This window comes from Pezoporus flaviventris, unplaced genomic scaffold, assembly GCF_033815535.1.
Source record: "Pezoporus flaviventris isolate CSIRO_AGI_PZ_B2104156 unplaced genomic scaffold, CSIRO_AGI_Pfla_v1 ptg000066l, whole genome shotgun sequence".
NCBI lineage: Eukaryota > Metazoa > Chordata > Aves > Psittaciformes > Psittacidae > Pezoporus > Pezoporus flaviventris.
The window spans coordinates 12,036,097-12,052,675 of record NW_026892614.1 but is presented as its reverse complement, the minus strand read 5'-3'; the positions used below and the strand labels follow the sequence as shown (position 1 = coordinate 12,052,675).

At 42.6% G+C, this 16,579-nt stretch overlaps 1 protein-coding gene across 1 annotated transcript in view; it reads left to right on the top strand.

The window, feature by feature from the left end:
• The first annotated feature begins 7,808 nt into the window (after positions 1–7,808).
• LOC133278682 (uncharacterized) overlaps positions 7,809–16,579 on the top strand; it is a 60,115-nt gene continuing 51,344 nt past the window's right edge. Inside the window, exons 1-2 of the transcript XR_009746646.1 lie at positions 7,809–7,886; positions 8,387–8,498. The gene's annotated coding sequence lies outside the window, so the exon portion shown is untranslated. The remainder of the gene's footprint in view (positions 7,887–8,386; positions 8,499–16,579) is intronic.

Sequence of the window (16,579 nt, the reverse complement as noted above, 5' to 3'; positions counted from 1 at the left end):
TTTCTGCACACCCCTGACCATCCAGAATTGGTTGGGGAAGTGTATGTACAGGTTACTGTACTGAATTTTACCCCTGCTATATGCAGGCTTGGGTAGTGATGTTAACCATTTGCAGCAGTGACAGGGAGCAAGCTTCAGAGTTTAAGCAGAGAAATATGCTGTACAGGCTGGGTCTCCTAAACAGCAAAGCTGTAGTCCTGAGCAAGTTCCTTTAGCTGTAGGTGCATCCTGCAGAGATTAAGAATGGCTTGAGGAGACACCATGGGATTTACTTAACGCAATTTTCCAGTTAGGTTCCCTTTGATTTAAAGAGAAGCAGCATTAGGCTTAAGGGTAGTAAAGGGCTTTTAAATATGGACAAGAATATTAAATAATTTTTATTTGAAGGACCAAAAAGAAAGGAAACGTGCAGAATTATCTCTTTTCCTCATTTCCATTGATTTCTTTTTGTGAAGACTTTCTCTTCCTTAGTGAAGGAGAAAGAAGTCATCTTGCTGAAGCTCCCATTTTGACCACAGGAGATGTGCTTTTATTTCCACTTCTTTTCTAGACTTTGGGAGCAAGGTTCAAAGAGGACACTTTAAATACATTTTATAGGAAGAAGACTTTAAATATGTTTATAAGATAAAAGAAGCTTAGCAAGGGTCTGCTTGAGGAAACCAAGGGCTCAGACCACATTTTTCCTCTCGATGCCTTCATCTCCTGGCCCAAGTAGTTCAGATCAGGTCTGTCTCCTAGTCTTTGGGTCCTCTGGAAGCAATCATTGCTATTATTGGCTTCTTTTCTGTTTTACTAACAAAATCATTATTGTGTTGCAAAACTCATTCAGCTGTGCAGGTTAGTTATCAGTGCTTCTTGTGCTTTGCAGGTATGCTGTATGTCCTGGCTACCTTCGAAGAGGCATTTTTTTTCCTCTCTCTTGTTTGTTGGTGCTTTTCATGCCTTTAAGGGCTGCAAGAGTTTCAGATTTGCTTCATTTTGTGGAGATATTGAGGAAAATGGACTCTTCTTTTGTATGCTTATTTCTGGAAGGAAGAAGATGGAGTTGCTTCTGTTAGACACAGCCCTAACCTGTCTTATATTTTTTTCCTATGCTGAAGTTTCACATGGCTTGACAGAGAAAACAGAACACCAGCCAGCACATGATTTTTCTTTTGTGCTTTGCATACCTCTGTGACCTTCATGCATCCTTGGAAGCAGGTCAGGCTACAGGGCTTCTGGCAGCACTTTTCTCTCACCCATAAATAGCAAGCCAGCAATTACAGAAAGCCATGGCAATTTGAATTTGTATTATAGGCTTAGTATATAATTTCACAGCCACCCAAGAGAGTAAGCTTTAACATTTTTCTGCAACTCTATCATATTTTATTATCACTTCTGTAAATACATTCTATGTTGTTTCTGTGATTAGTTAATTTTCATGCATGGACATTGCATGCCTTGTGTAATTTTTCACATGGTTCTCAAGAGCAGATAGATAAGGTGCTCTTAGGAGCATGCCTGCCATCAGCAGCTAATGCTGCAGTTCATACAGTGCTGGCAAACTGTACAGTAACAGTTGAAAAAGACCAGTTTTCTCAAGGTGTAATATGCCCATATGGAGACAGGCTGAGAAAGTTGGGGCTGTTCAGCCTGGAGAGGAGAAGGCTGCGTGAAGACCTATTAGCAGCCTCCCAGTAACTGAAGGGGTCTACAAGGATGACAGAGAGGGACTTTTCTTAGTGAACTGCAGTGATAAGACAACGAGCAATGAGTTCAAACTTAGGGAAGATTTAGCTTTGATATAAGGAAGAAATTACTGTGAGGGTGGTGAGGCACTAGTACAGGTTGCCCAAGAAAGTTGTGGATGTCCCATCCCTGGAAGTATTCAAGCCCAAGTTGAATGGGGCTTTGAGCAACCTGGTCTAGTGGGAGGTGTCCCTGCCCATGGCAGCGGGTTTGGAACTGGATGAGCTTTAAGGTCCCTCCCAACCCAAACCATTCTATGATAATTCTTCTTTATGTATCAGTATTGCCATTGCCAGTTTTTGCCAGAACTGGTCTCCATTGAATATGCCTCTGTGCCTGGGTGCAGTAAAACTCTGTTTCAGTAAGTATTCTGGGGGCATATGTCACACCCAAAGTTCATCAGATTCTAGCCCATGTACTGTGCCTTATGTTGCCTTTTGAGGTGTTTGCTCTGTCTTTTGGTGTAAAAGCATGAAAGAATGATAGCTTTATTTTAAGCATTTTAAAGCATAGAATGTCCTTGGGAGGACATTCCAGCTCCTTGTCTCTGTACACGGACATGGAGATGAGCACAGACTGACAAGACAAATAGGAATGTTCCTCCAGAGTTCACTGCCTGCATGCTTCTGCATTAGTTGTATGTTATTTTCAGTCTTTCTCCTAGCAATATTATTTAAATGACCTTCAAGTTTGCTCTCAAATTTCAGTTTGCTCCTTGAGCCCTGTCAAATGCTTTCTGCAGCCTTTCATTCTGATCTGTTCTTGTCTTCTCAGAATGTTGTCAAAATCTAAAGATCTAAAATCATGGAATGGGTTGGGTTGGATGGGACCAGCCTGTCTGTGCTTGGGATCACCCCAACCCAGGTACAGGACCCTGCCTTGTTAAACTTCATGAGGTTTGTACCGACCCACCTCTCCATCCTGCCAAGGTCCCTCTGGATTGTATTCCTTACCTCTAGCACATCAGTTGCACCACACAGCTTGGTGTCATCAGCAGACTTGCTGAGGGCACACTCAATCCCACTGTCCATCTTACTGACAAAGATGCTGAACAATGCCAGTCCCAATACAGACACATGAGGGACGCATCACAGGTTTCCACTTGGACATCGAGCCATGGACTGCAACTCTTTGAGTGTGACCATCCAGCTAATTCCTTATCCAGCAAGTGTTCCGTCTGTCAAATCCAGGTCCCTCCAGTTTAAAGACAGGGATGTCATGTGTGTCAGTTCCAAGTGCTTTGCACAAGTCCAGGTATATTCCATCAGTCGCTCTTCCCTTACCCACAAACTGGACTGCCACAGCTTCTTAAATAGGATGGACGATGGCTTAGCCACTTTGTCTGCCAGGTCTCTCAGGAGCCTCAGGTGCATCTCCAGGTCCCATGGACTTGTGCACCTTCAGGTTCCTCAGATGGTCTTGAATCTGATCTTCTCCTACAGCAGGCAGTTCTTCATCTCCCGGTCACTGTTTTTGTCTTCTGTGACTTGGGTGGTCAGTCAGTGAAGACCAAGGCAAAAAGTTGTTGAGTACCTCAGCCTTCCCCTGTCCTAGGTAACCGGGTATCCTGTTCCCTTCCAGAGAAGGCCCGCAAGACAGATGCTTTGTCCTGTATTCTTTCAGGAAGCTGTGATACTTTCTTCTGGGGACAAAAAAGTACCAGGAACAGCTTTTAAACCAGAGAAGTCTGTAACAGTGTTTGCTCCTATACAGCATACTGGAAGTGCACATTGAACTCTCCTTACCTAGGGTAATGTGCCAGAACCATCAAAAATTGTTTAAAAATACTGAGCTTCAGTCACAATGATAAGAATGTCCTGCTAGTTGGATGCGATTGTATTTATCAAGCCTTTCAAGTTCTAAGTACTTGCTTCAGTGACTTACTACTTCTGCTATCCCTGGTAAATTCAGTTAGTTATTAAACTGTTAAAAACATTTGTAGAATTAATGACAGGATATTCCTGGTAGCATGAATTACTGGACAGTGCAGCACTAAAAATCGACCTGTCCCATTAAAGGTATCTGAAAATTAATTCTATGTACCTTTTTTTTGGTCCTTTGTTGTATGCATTGTCTAAATCAAATGCAGAACTAAACACCCTTTAAACAAAATAATTCTGATATTGGCTCTTTGTTCCCAGATGTAACAGACTTTTCTTTGGAGCTGTGATTTTGTTTGTTGTTTTCTCAGTTCAAAATCAAATCAATCCCACAGTAGAAATTGGATCTTTCATATCCATTCCCAGTTTATCTGTTTTTTTTCTCTAAATTCTATCTCTTTTTTTTTTTTTTTTTTCCCCCCAGAATCTGGGCTTATCTGGGTGTTCTTCACTTCTCATGAAAGATCACGCAGGTTCCCCACATAAGAAGCCTGCCCTGCCACCTGGTGCTGCCTCCAGCTAAACAGCATTAGTGCATTCGCTGTGTCCTCACTGCACATGCTTCAAAACACGTGAAAAATCAGTAGTTTTCTTGCACTGTTTTCCAGCTGATGGAGATATTCACCCTCCCAGGTCCTCCATGCTGATTTTATTTCCCAATTCCTAGCAACTGGCTTTGTGAAGTATCCTCTGACATTCTTTGCTCTGTGGTAACTCTGGTTTTCAGTTTCCTGTCTCACAGGTGCTTCTCATGGAGTGTTTTCATTCTCCTCTGAAGGAGCCAACCGCTTGACAACCTTTTGTGTGGAAAAGCATGTCCCTTTGGCCATCTGGTCTCACCGTGAATCAATGCCACATGATTAAGGAATGTGTCCCATCTGACTTAATTAGGTCACCAAGACACAGCTGTGAAACACTGACAGGGCTTTTCCGTTACTGAACTTCCAGTGGTTTCCTTTCTTTTGGAAGAGAGCATTTCTGAAACATGCTTCTGCAGGTGCAGTGCTGCTGCTTGCACTGACTCCCGAAGCCGGCTGGCAGCTGAGCTTGCTGTGGGAATGAGTCGCTCCATCTCCGTTGTGGATCCCGCTCCTCCTGCAGCTCGGCTGGTGAGCAGTTGCTGCTGCCAAAGAGACAAATCTACCCTGTCCTTCTCCCTGCAGCTCCCTGTGCCCACAGCCCTCCAACTCACTTTAGGGCTGTAGGTGCTGCTGCGGGAAGCAATGTGAGAAATCTTCCGTGGCCTCTGAGCTCTTGCAGGTGCCCTTAACCTTCCCTGACCCTAAAGTTGTGGAGTGGGTCACTGAGGAGTGTAAGAATAATTCTTGCATTGTTTAGTTAAAGCCAATGCAAAATAGCTACGAGTGCAGTGTGTGTACACAAGAGGAAAATGTTTTAATAGGTTACAGAGCTGTGCAATAAGGAAAATGAATTCAGCAGCATGTGATTAACTGCGTAAGATGAAGACCATAAAACGAAACACAGCTTTGTGAGTTACAGCACTTAGTGTTGTAATAGAAAAGTCTTTTTAAAAAGCTAATTAAAAATTTATCTTTAACTATTTTTTTTGGAAGGGCTTGGAAATGTTTGAGTGCTCAGATTATGGAAGAAGTGCTGGAAGAAGAAATTTGTATTATTTTAAGGAAGAGATTTCTTTTGAGCACTCCTTGTGGACTCCTTTTTTGCAAATGTTAAAGCCCTATAGTCTGGTTTTCCTGAGCACCTTGTCATAGCTTTGCATAGGCTTACTTTGATATATCAAAATGCACCTTTCCACAATTATTAAATGGAAAATACTGTGTAACTCATATGGTTATGTGATATTGCACTTGCGATTTTTACTTAAACTCCGTTGAAAAGTTTCTAATATATTTTCAGAGCTGCTGCAAATAAAGTGGTTTAGGTTTATTTTTGGTAAAACTCATTCTTTCTCTTGCTGTCGCATGCAGTCTCCTCCTCCTTCACTTAAAATATGCATGTGTTCAGTGTATGATTTAAACACGTGTGACTTAAGTGTACAGCAAATTAATGACTTCTTGACAAAATGTCCTTACAGAAAAAAATGTATACAGAATCAAGACTCAGTTCATCTTTAGCCCAATATTATCTGGGGACAGTTTTCTGCCCAGCGTGCATAGGAAGAGTTGTAAGTAGTGGTAGCAAATGAATGGCATTAGCTGTGCCTGTGCAGGCTGCCCAGTGGGATGTGATGGGCCCAGCCGGTAGCTGGGGCTGCCTCAATGGCCCCAGCTCCACTTGGCTAGTGTTAAATGAGTGTCTGTTCTGTCTTGCCTCCCTTGCTGGTATGATACCAGTGTCTTGCATGGAGACAGTGACATTTCTAAATGGCAGAATTACCATCTCCACTACAACTGCTGCTGATATCCTCTGTGAATACAGCGAGATACACAGAGCAGGTAGGCATCAGAGACATGCAGAGGAACAGTGACATATCCTCTCCCCTATTTGCAAAGAAATACACAGCCCGTGATAAGAACCCACTGCTGCAGTGAGATAGTGAGCTGCGCCAGAGTTGAAGGCTTGATGGAGCACTTGCTGGGGATTTGCAGAGTGTCTGACTCTCCCTGTCCCAGTAAAAGACAAAACAGCATGCACAGCAGACTAAAGGAAAAGGTTAATCCAGAAACTTGCCAGTCTCTTTTCTGAGTCCAGCTCTGCTTTTAGTCTCCACAATATCCTGGGGCAGAGATTTTTAAGACTGGATCTCAATTTATGCAAACATGTATCCATTTCTAATAATAATGTCTGATACATCACTACATTTTCCATTATCTTTTGTTCTGATTATAACAAAGCAGTCCTAACTTGCTTTCCCCAGCCATTTAGAAGTTTGGGGAGCTCCACACGCCACCTCCACCACTCGTCTTCCAAAATGAAGAGCTTTGCATCAGCTAAAGCAATGCTGCAGAGGCTAGAAGGAGTCAAATACAGCTGTGTAACAGCAAAAGCACAGCTCTTTTTGGTGTTTGTCAAGCTCTGTGGCCACAGAAACAGTCACTGAAAGATGAGCAAGCTGTCTCTGCCTTCCAGCACTAGGCTATGTGGGAATCTTTCTGTCTAATGGTATAACATGTTCCTTCTGTCACCCAAAGCTAATTGAAATGAGGTCAAGAAGCAAAATTAGAATCTTTGCTGCTCCAAGTAAAACTCTGACCCTGAAATGGGTGCTAAGAAACAGCAAATATTTCACTGGTTTCCATGGTGCAAGAGGAAGACCAATCTAAGAAACCACCTCTGGATGTTTTCCTATTGTAAAAACCCCAAACAAATAAATTTGGGCACATTTTATTGTTTTCTAAACCATCTGGTAATTTTTCAACATGACAAAGCAGGAGAGCATTAAAGGATATTCCTCTATTTTAAGAAAAGTGATTTTAAGGACTCAGCCAGAGGTGAAAGGTATTACTAGACACGCTGCAGTCAAGCTTCAGAACGAGAGACTGACTCCTTCCTTCTCCTCAGCCCCTGGATAAAACAAACTTCTGGACTTAGGGATCTATGCAACACCGATCCTGCAGGAGCTGGTCTCAGGAAAAGGCAGGCAGTGGCCTTGCTGCCAGCACTGACCACTGTGCTGAGCCAGCGATGGATCAATGGATGGGGAAATTGAAAATGGGACTGACAGAAAACAGGGTTGTTGTTTCAGCTAGTGATTGGGGAAGGGGCAGAGCAGAGCTGCTCCCAGGGCTGCCCTGACTTGTCCCTGGCAACTTGCAAAGAAGGGGGAAGAGATGTTCATGCTCGGATGTCCGGATGCTTGCCCCTGAGTGGGGAGCCCTGGACTCCAGCCCTGTGCTGATGGAGCTGTCTCACCTACTTTGTGCCAAAGGCAGTCCATGCCTCACCACTGCCACACAGCCCATCTAAGCTAGTAAAGGTGAGTATTCCAAGACTCAGCTTTCGTCACCAGCTGAAACTTGAAAGGTCTTGCTGAACATGGCAGGAACTAATACGAGCTTTAACTGTGGAGTAGGTCTATGGTCCCTGAAATAGGCTGGTGTTTACCTCCTGTGCTTCCAATCCAGCCAAACCATGGGAGAGCACACCTGCATAACACTGCACAATTCTTCAGCTGCCAGAAATGTAATGTTTGTTTGTTTTAGTATTGCTATTCAGTGTAAGTATGAATGCATTCAAATAGCTTTCTCTGCAGCACAAATTTCTTTTTCAGTCAGTGGGAAGTAATCCAGCAACAGCAGGGCCCAGATGAGGGGAAGGTGCTGCGAAGTAGTAATCAGTTAGTCTAATTGAAACAAGGTTGGGCTTAATGGCTTTTGGATTTGTGGGTGGTGGGTAGGGTTGGCACAGCTGATGATCATGTTGTTCAGGGTGTGCTGTGTTCAGTTTGCGAGTCAAGGCATATGTGCCAGTCTTGCTGGGCTGCGACTTGGGGTTCTTGTATCTCATGAGGCCTAGGGACTGTGGACCTCAAGAAGTCCCTGGGTTTTCTGTGCTTTACAGAAGCTGGTGGAATTTTCTGAGTTGCAGGAGTTTCAGCCTTCCGTGTATCCCAGGGGAAAGTGTGAGGGCAGCTGAGCAGCTCCCTCAGTGTTCTGCTGAGGGCTTTCTGTGGCTTGTTTTTTCCTGCTGTTTGCTTTAGGCTCTCAAAGCCTAAATTCAATCCTCTGAGTATAAAAGTTCTTAAGGGGGTCTGTGTGTGTGGACGCCCACAGTCATGGGTTTATTCATGCACACAAAGCTGTGTGTCAGTATGTGTAAATGTATACCATGTCCATGGCTTTTTTAATCACTCAGAGTTCTGAAGGGGTTCTGTTACAACGCTGTAAGAGATGAAAAATGCTGCACTTGCTTGTGGAGCATCAAGAAATATCCTGTTTTCCTGAGCTGGACATCTCATCAAAGGATAAGGTAATTTATTCATTTATTCTGCCTTTCTAAGTATGAATTATTTCTTCTGATATGAAATTACAGAACTGTTTTGCCTCTTTAAAACTGCTATAAACTCAGATGTTAAGAAGGTACAATTTCTAGAGAGAAAGGTAGGACAGGGGATGGAAGACTGAAAGAAGCATTAGCAATTGCTGGTTCACTTGTGGTGCACAGGGAGATAGTGTGCTCCAGCTGAAGTGACAGCGCTTGTATCCTCTTGTACGGGGCTGAGGCTGGTGCCTGCATCCACACGTGCTCCATGTTGAACTGTGCTGGCTTCAGCTGATGCCTGCAGAGAACCAACGGCAGAGTCTGTGTGTGAGCACAATGGTAAAACACACATCAAAGCTCTGGTTTCTGCTCATCTCACCTTCCCTCGTTCAGGGCCTTGTGCTAGGGGCAGATGTACAAGTCCTGGCAAAAATACATTGTTGTAGACTAAGCCTTTAAATCATGTGAGCTTCTGCGAGGTGGGATTGGCAACCATCCAGCCGTTTTGGGGTCATGTGAATGTGTTTGTACTTTGTGTAGGAGAATGAATCTCAGTGGGATTGCTTAGGTGTTGTTGCAATGCAAATATTGAATTGTAATTCTGCTAACAAGCACAGATTTAGAGCTCAACAGTGCTCCGATCTTCAGCATGTACATCACACAGCAGTTATAGCACTACCAAGCTTTCTGTGGAGAGAGGAGGAGGAAATGAATATTCAGCAATTGTTTTAGTTAAACTGATTCTACTGTGGACTCTGTTCTTTCTCTCTAGCTTATTCTTTGAAATACAAATGTTTAAAAAGTGGAGAAATCAAGAGATGTCAGTCTACCTTCATGGTACGAGGGACTTAAAAACCCCTACATTTTTAAACATCTGTTTTGTTTTAGATTTTTTTCCTGTGGAAACACTGACAATATTTGTGGGGGAAGGGTGTACAAAAGCCATCCTAAACTAGATTTGTGCTCACTGTCTCTTCTGTTCCTGTGTTCATATGGTTCACCTGGCCTTGCTTTTTAGTATACTGCAGTGAATAACCTTGCTCCATCAGAGGAGATGCTCAACTGTTAGCAGTTTCTCTGTTTCAAAAATGACTTATGGTCACTTCTAGGAAGGCATGCATGATGGTTTTAGTTCTTTTTCTGATGAATATAAACCTTTATTGTACCTAAAAGGGAAAGAAGTGGATGTCTGAAAAGGGTCATTAGCTGACATCTTTTGTTTGACTTGGATGTCATAATCCCAGGGTGCTAAGAAGAAATAGACTTGGAAAAAGCTTGGTCATTTGTCTCCTTTCTGATTAGTTTATTGTTATCAGTGAGGTTTGTGCATGACATCTGTTCTTATCTATAAACTTACACTAAAGAAGGTGAAGTTTATTTTCTTGTCATCCCAGAGATGCCAGGAGATGTCCATTAATCAATATTACAACTGATTAATCAACTTGCAGTTATGTATTATACAAAAGTACTCTAGTTTGTCACAATCTGTCTTCCTGAAAGACAAAAAAGTGTCCAGGAGTTATCTTTTGTGATGTATGGAAAAATAAGTTCCAAAATGGTGGTTAAAAGGGTCCATTTTGTCATTGTTTGTACTAGCATTGCCTCGAGTATTGTGATAGAGAATAAAGATGCATTAGTCTTTAGTAATGTCTTGAGACCCTCTCTCTTGAGAAGAGATTCTCTGTTTGGGGGAAGAATGGCCATACTGAATGTGCGTGTGTGTAGGTTGTGTTTGTGTCCTGGGTTCAGCAGTAGCAGTAATTTTTCTCCTTCCTAGTAGCTAGTGCAGTGCTGTGTTTTCTGACTTTTGGCCTGGGAACAGTGCTGATAACACCGACGTTTTTAGTTGCTGTTCAGTAGTGTTTCCTCTGACCAAGGACTTTCTGAGCTTCTTGCTCTGCCAGGGAGGAGGGGAAGTCAAGAGGAAGCAGAGACAGGACACCTGACCCAAACTAGCCAAAGAGGTATTCCATACCACAGCACGCCATGCCCAGTACGTAAACTGGGGGCAGTTCCCCGGAAGGGCTAGATCACTGCTCGGGTCGGGCTGGGTATCGGTTGGCAGGTGGTGAGCAGTTGTATTCTCTTCCCTTGTTATTTCCCTTATCATTATTATTATTGGTGGTAGCAGCAGTGATTTGTGTTATACCTTAGTTACTGGACTGTTCTTATCTCAACCCGTGGGAGTTACATTCTTTCGATTCTCCTCCCCGTCCCTCCGGGAGCAGGGGCAAGGAAGGGGGTAGTGAGCGAGCGGCTATGTTGCTGACTGGGCTTAAACCACGACAGTTTGTAAGATTTGCTGCTGGTTATAGGCACTGGGGAGTAGGTTACCTTTCTGACTGAGGCCAGCCTGATGTAAAGCAAAATGTTCCTTAAAAACAAGTGTTTCACAGTAGCTTCTGAGTATGATAATGTTGGTACTGGTAAACAAATACATAGGTTGTTCCATAGTCTGCTGTCAGTGAAAAGGGGAGAGCAGGAGTGTGAGAACAGGTGTGTGTTTTCAGGCATTGTGTCTGGCATTACTGCCATGTCCTCTGAAGTGCTGTAGATCCAAGGGAATGTCATGAAGCTTATTTTTCCCCAGTTGCTAACACCATTCTTCAAACAAGACAGCCAAACTTCATTGCAGGATACGAAGCCAGTGGGCTTTAAGTCTTTTCCCCAGAAATGTATTAGTGAGAGGGAAGAAAGTAAGTTAGGGAATAAACCCTAAAAGACATGGCTGTAGTGTCCATCCATCTGCTGGGTGTGCAGGCACACAGCTGGGACAAAGTACTGAGGTGGTTTAGCTGAAAGCCTTAGCTGCAGCCATTCATCCACTGAGCCACTAAAAGGACATTTCTGCTTCTGCATTTAGCAGAGCCTGTATCTGTGTCTTGCTCCCCAGAAGCAGGAGACTGACGGCTTTGCTCCTGCCTGTCCTGTGGTGGCTTCCCTCCCACCACTTCCACTGGACAGAAAGGTTTTTCTGAAACCTCACAAAAACATTATGGGGTTTCCTTTCCTCTGTGTGTGTTGTATTTCTGGCTTGTCCTCTTTCCCCTCCTTAATAGCAAGGTCTGTTTAGATGTAAGCATGGCCTAGGTATCACACCACAGAAATCAAGCCAAGAGCCATCTCCAGTACTTGTTGGTAAAAGCCAGCACAACTGGTGAGCTGACAACGATAGCAGAATCCTTGTCCTGTCGTTAAAACTGTGATTAAGGATTTTGGTCCAAGTCTCTTTGGGCAATTAAGCAGAAGTTTGCTTCATTCAGTCTGTCATCCAGGACCTCTGGGCACACACAGGCAGCCGATTTATGCTATGTGCCAATTAGCAAGCTGAAGTTTATCCTGTTAGATATGCAGCCCACCACCAGAGGAACACTACGCTTCTCCAAATCTATTTGACAGTTATGCAGAAGGAAACCAGGGTACTGAGTTCATCTGCCTCTGGGTTCATCAGCCATCCATCACTTGTCTTAAGTTGTTTAAGAGATTGTTGTATGTTTTATTGTCCACACTGCCTTTAGTGACCTGAACTTCTTAAAGGAAAATAATGATAGAAACTGCTGTTGGGAAATAGGCATGAAGACCACTATCTCTGCATAAAAGCAAAGATGTGTGGGACTAAAGTTTAAGCTAGGAGTACATGGCTGCAGTCACTTTTCCATAGATTATAGGTTCTTGCAGCTACAGCTGCTGCTGTCCTGCCTGTGGCTGCTGGGATGACTGCATGTGCTAAATCTGAGGTTTGCAGCAGGGAGGACCACCTCTTGGCCTTCAGAGCCAGCTACTGCAAGCATCAGTTTTGTACCTAGGCATAGGGAAATTTGAGAGGTGGCTGATCTTTTAATTAACCTACCCATCTAGGTGACTGGAGGTTTGAGGCAAGGTGTTAGTTTTGCATGTTGTTTTGCTACACTAGGTGTAGGCCATATGATGGCTTGCCCTACACCCAGTATCTATCAGTGTCTGGGGCAGGTGGGGGCCCTCCTTGCATGAAAAAAAGGCTATCATTCTTTGCACAGCAACAACCCTCAAACAAAGAGATTTTCACTGAAAAGTAATTTCTGCCTTGACACACACAGAGCGGGTGGAAGCGTTTTTCCCTAGGGAACCGAGAGTGTTACATTTTGAGCACAACAGGGCTGCATTCTGACAAGATTTAAATGCTGTTCCATACTGTAGCACTGTGACTATACTAAAGTAGCTGCTACAGAGCTGTACTTAGTGCCCGATTATGTAAGGTGTAACTTAATGTTTCAAGCCATTATGAAGTTCCCACAGTGCTTCTAACCTCTCAAAAATACGTAATTGCTCCAAAAATCTTCAAGAGCTAATGCTCTGGGGTTTGTGGTGTGGTGGTTTCTTTTAGGTTGTTGGTTTTTGTTGTTTGGTTTGTGGTTTTTATTGCTGGTTTCAGGGTTGGTTTTTTTCAGCCAGCTGTAGAATGACTGCAACTAATGGAGTTAGTCTTAATGGGAGTTAGCCTCCTGTGAATTTCTATTCCTATTACAGAAGAGAGAGAACCCAAAGTTTCTCTTTAGTACTTTGCAATGCCATTAGTTTCAGGACTCAAGAAAAGCACCTGCAGCTGGTGACTTCCCATGTAAATGTGTTAAATTCCTCTGGATGTTTGGACAGTGCTCTGACTTCTAAAATTCTGTATCAAAACCAAAACTATAGAGGTGTTCAAGTAGTCTTTAATAACATTGGAACAAAATTGTTCCCTCTTTTTGTGGAAGTTTCCAAGATATTTCCTTTTTAGTCTGCTTTTTGGAATGAAACCATGCTTTGAAGTCCAAGGGTTTTCTCAGGGAGAGATAAGCTCCTTTTTCAATTGGTTCCTCTTGGAGCTTTGTAATCAAATCCCTCTTGTCACAGATGCAAAATTGGTAGAGATAAATTCATCATTTCATGGCCTTCTGATTCCTAAGGGAAATCTCTGTCCCCTTCAGCTGCTTTCCCAAACTTACTAATATTAAAGCTTTTTGTCAGTAGTGTCTTAGACATTAGGTCTCTAGCTTGCTGACCATTTTCCTGTGCAGTGGCCAGAGCAGCCGCACTGGGGGAGGTGAAGCCATACAATGTACTGAGCTGCTTTTAGGCTGCAGCTCTGGACTCTGCTCTCTGTTTGCTCTCTGGAAAGCTTTTTGAAGGTTTGTAAAGGCCAGGTTGTGAGCTGTAAGCACAAACATACTTGGAGAACAAACAGAGGGTCTGGAAAGCAATGTTCTTGAAAACTGATTCATTGTATTTCTAATGCCCATCACATCCCAAGTAGTAGTGTTCCGTCATGACTTTCACTTCTTAACACCTATTAAAGAGAATCCCTGGGTTAATCCTTCAGAGCTAATGAGCAGAATGATGGTAGTCATAGAAACTGCTGCTTAAATATTGGTGTTTTGCATGAACTGCAGAGTGTGTCTAATTACACAAGTGATGGAAATCTGTTTCAGCACTATATGAAGCACGGCCATTTTATTAACTCTGAGTAAGTCTGTAGCTCAAAAATGGTGAAAATACATCTGCTCCTTAGCTGGGCTTGTTAGTAGTGAAATTAAGGGGAATTTCTTAACACAGTGCTTGCCATCTATTGGTAAAGGGTCTCTTGAATAAGATTTATTCAAGGACAAAAAATTGAGGTGGCCATAAGAATAGGTGCCTTATGTATACCCATTGTATCATAAACAGGGTCTGTTAAACAGGTCCTGAATTCAATACATGGTGTTTAAAATTGCTTTTTCCAGCGAGGGGTCACATCTGTTGCTCTGAGAGCTGTAGGTCTGTTGGTCATGTGTCCCTGTACCTTCAGGCTGGGAGAAGGAGCTTATTTTCATCACATCTGCTATATTATGCAAATATTAGAGGATGCTACTGCGGGTAAACAAACATGGTGATTGAGCAAGTTTAATGAGCCCTTTGCCTACAAGGACTTAAGACTTGGGGCTCTTGCAAAGTTTGTCTATTTCAAACTCTCCTGCATAGCCCAGTACAGCTAACAGCCTACTAAGTGAAGTTTTATATCAGTGTTCCCACCAACAAACTGGAAAGAGCCCAGTGTGGCTGAAGTGGCCCAGGGGCCTATAGTGTGGGATGTACAGAGACAGGCTGAGGGAAAGGGGCTAGTTCAACCTGGATAAGATGGCGTATTGAAGAGGAGATGAAGGGGGCAGAACAAAAGGACAAGAAGCAGTTTTGCTTCTGCTCTCAGGGGGCAGAACAAAAGGACAAGAAACAATTGTCACAAAGTGCCTAAGGGAGAATTATGGTTGGAGGTAACCACTTGTATTGGGATGAACTTCTGAAGCACTGGAAGAAGTCCTCAGAGGGCTCTCAGTCCCTGGGAACCTTCAAAACTTAACTAAACCAAGCCCTGCACTACCTGGTTTCAAAGCTTTGCTTTGAATATGAGATGACTACAGATCTCCAAGGAACTAGTATCTATTTTTCTGTAAAAATAGGGCGGGGAACAAGGAAGTTACTTCAGGTCACACAACAAACTTGTGTCCAAGTCAGGAAAAGAGAACATGCATCCCCTAATTTCAAACCATTATTGTTCTGAGTAGCCTGTATTGATTTTCTGGCACAACAATATTTCCCTGATGAGCCTTACTTCAGAGTATTCATGATCTAATTTAACAAACAGCTTTTTGTTCTCCATTGTAAAAATAAATAAAAGGATGGGAAAGAATATTTAAGCTTTGCTGCTTCAAGAATATCTTGAAGAAATGATGTTTTTTACGCCCTGTACTTTTCCCTATGGCTTTTGTTGCGGAACTGCATCTGTGTTGAGTAGGGGCCTCCTTTATACTTGAAGAGGGTCTTCTTTTTCTCCCAAGACATTGTCCTTCAGAAATAGTAATGGCTAAGGTGCATCTGCATTCCTGGAAATTATATTTCAAAACAGGAATAGTAAGTATACTCGGGATAATGTTTTTTGGCATGATCCGTATTTCGGTTAGCTCTAATGATGGCATGGAAGTTTTCATTAGCAGACAGGAAGTCTTTCCTCTTTATGTAGTTTATGAGGTGGTTGGTGTTATCTCAACTGTTGTTGCTGAATTTTAGAGTTAATGGGATCTTCTAGCTCTCAATGCAAATTGCACCAAACTGTTGAGCATTTGTGTGGGTTGAATTTTTGCTGTATTAAAATATTTCACGAAATCCAGCTCCATGAATCTGGGTTAGTAATTATGAATATTATTAAAATTTATGAAGACATCTGGTAATAAAGCTGCAACATCTCAAAGTCTTGGACTGGGGGGGGTGGGAGAACCCAACAAAACACCACCTGTATTGATTTTATTAATAATTTTTATTATCAGCTTCCTGCAGGTGTTTTTCATAAACCGTATTTGCTGAATTCCTCCCTTCACCTCTAATACAAAATGTGTTTACCACTGCCCAAGCCCTTTTAGCTGGCATAATGATTCTTACCCAGCCATCTGTGCTGATCAGCCTCAGGAAATTTAACACAGTTTTCTTTCTCCACCTTGGCAGAGCACTGCAGCGTACCCTAGAATAAAGTGAAAACAAATGTCCCCAATGAGGGAAAAAAATCAGAACAATGTTGCTGTCTTATCTGCAAAGTCTACCTGGAGCATAATGCCAGAATCGCATCCATTGAAAGATAAAATGTATTAGTGGTCCAGCTCCACTGATGAAGGACAAGCAAGGAATTCAGGTACAGAATTTAATTCCTTGAATCCTCATCTTCTCTTAAATGTTTTTATAAAGATAAGGATGTAGAAAGGAACAAAACAGCCAAAATATTTCAAGCCCTAACTCTAGTAACTTGTGTATTTATTGATGTACAACTGACAAGAGAGGTAAATTTTGAACTGCACTTTAGTAGTTGTAGGAAATAACCTGAAACTTAGTAATGTATACCTTGCCTCTTTAAGATAAGATTTCCTAATGCTGGAAGGAAGAGCATGTTTTTTCCCCAGCCTTATTATTATATGCCTTTCATCATCCCATATGTGACAACCTACCAATGGAATAATCCCCAATTACAATACACAGGATATCAGACAGGAGGAATCTATTTTAATAGTTTTTCTCCCTTCAGAAGATTA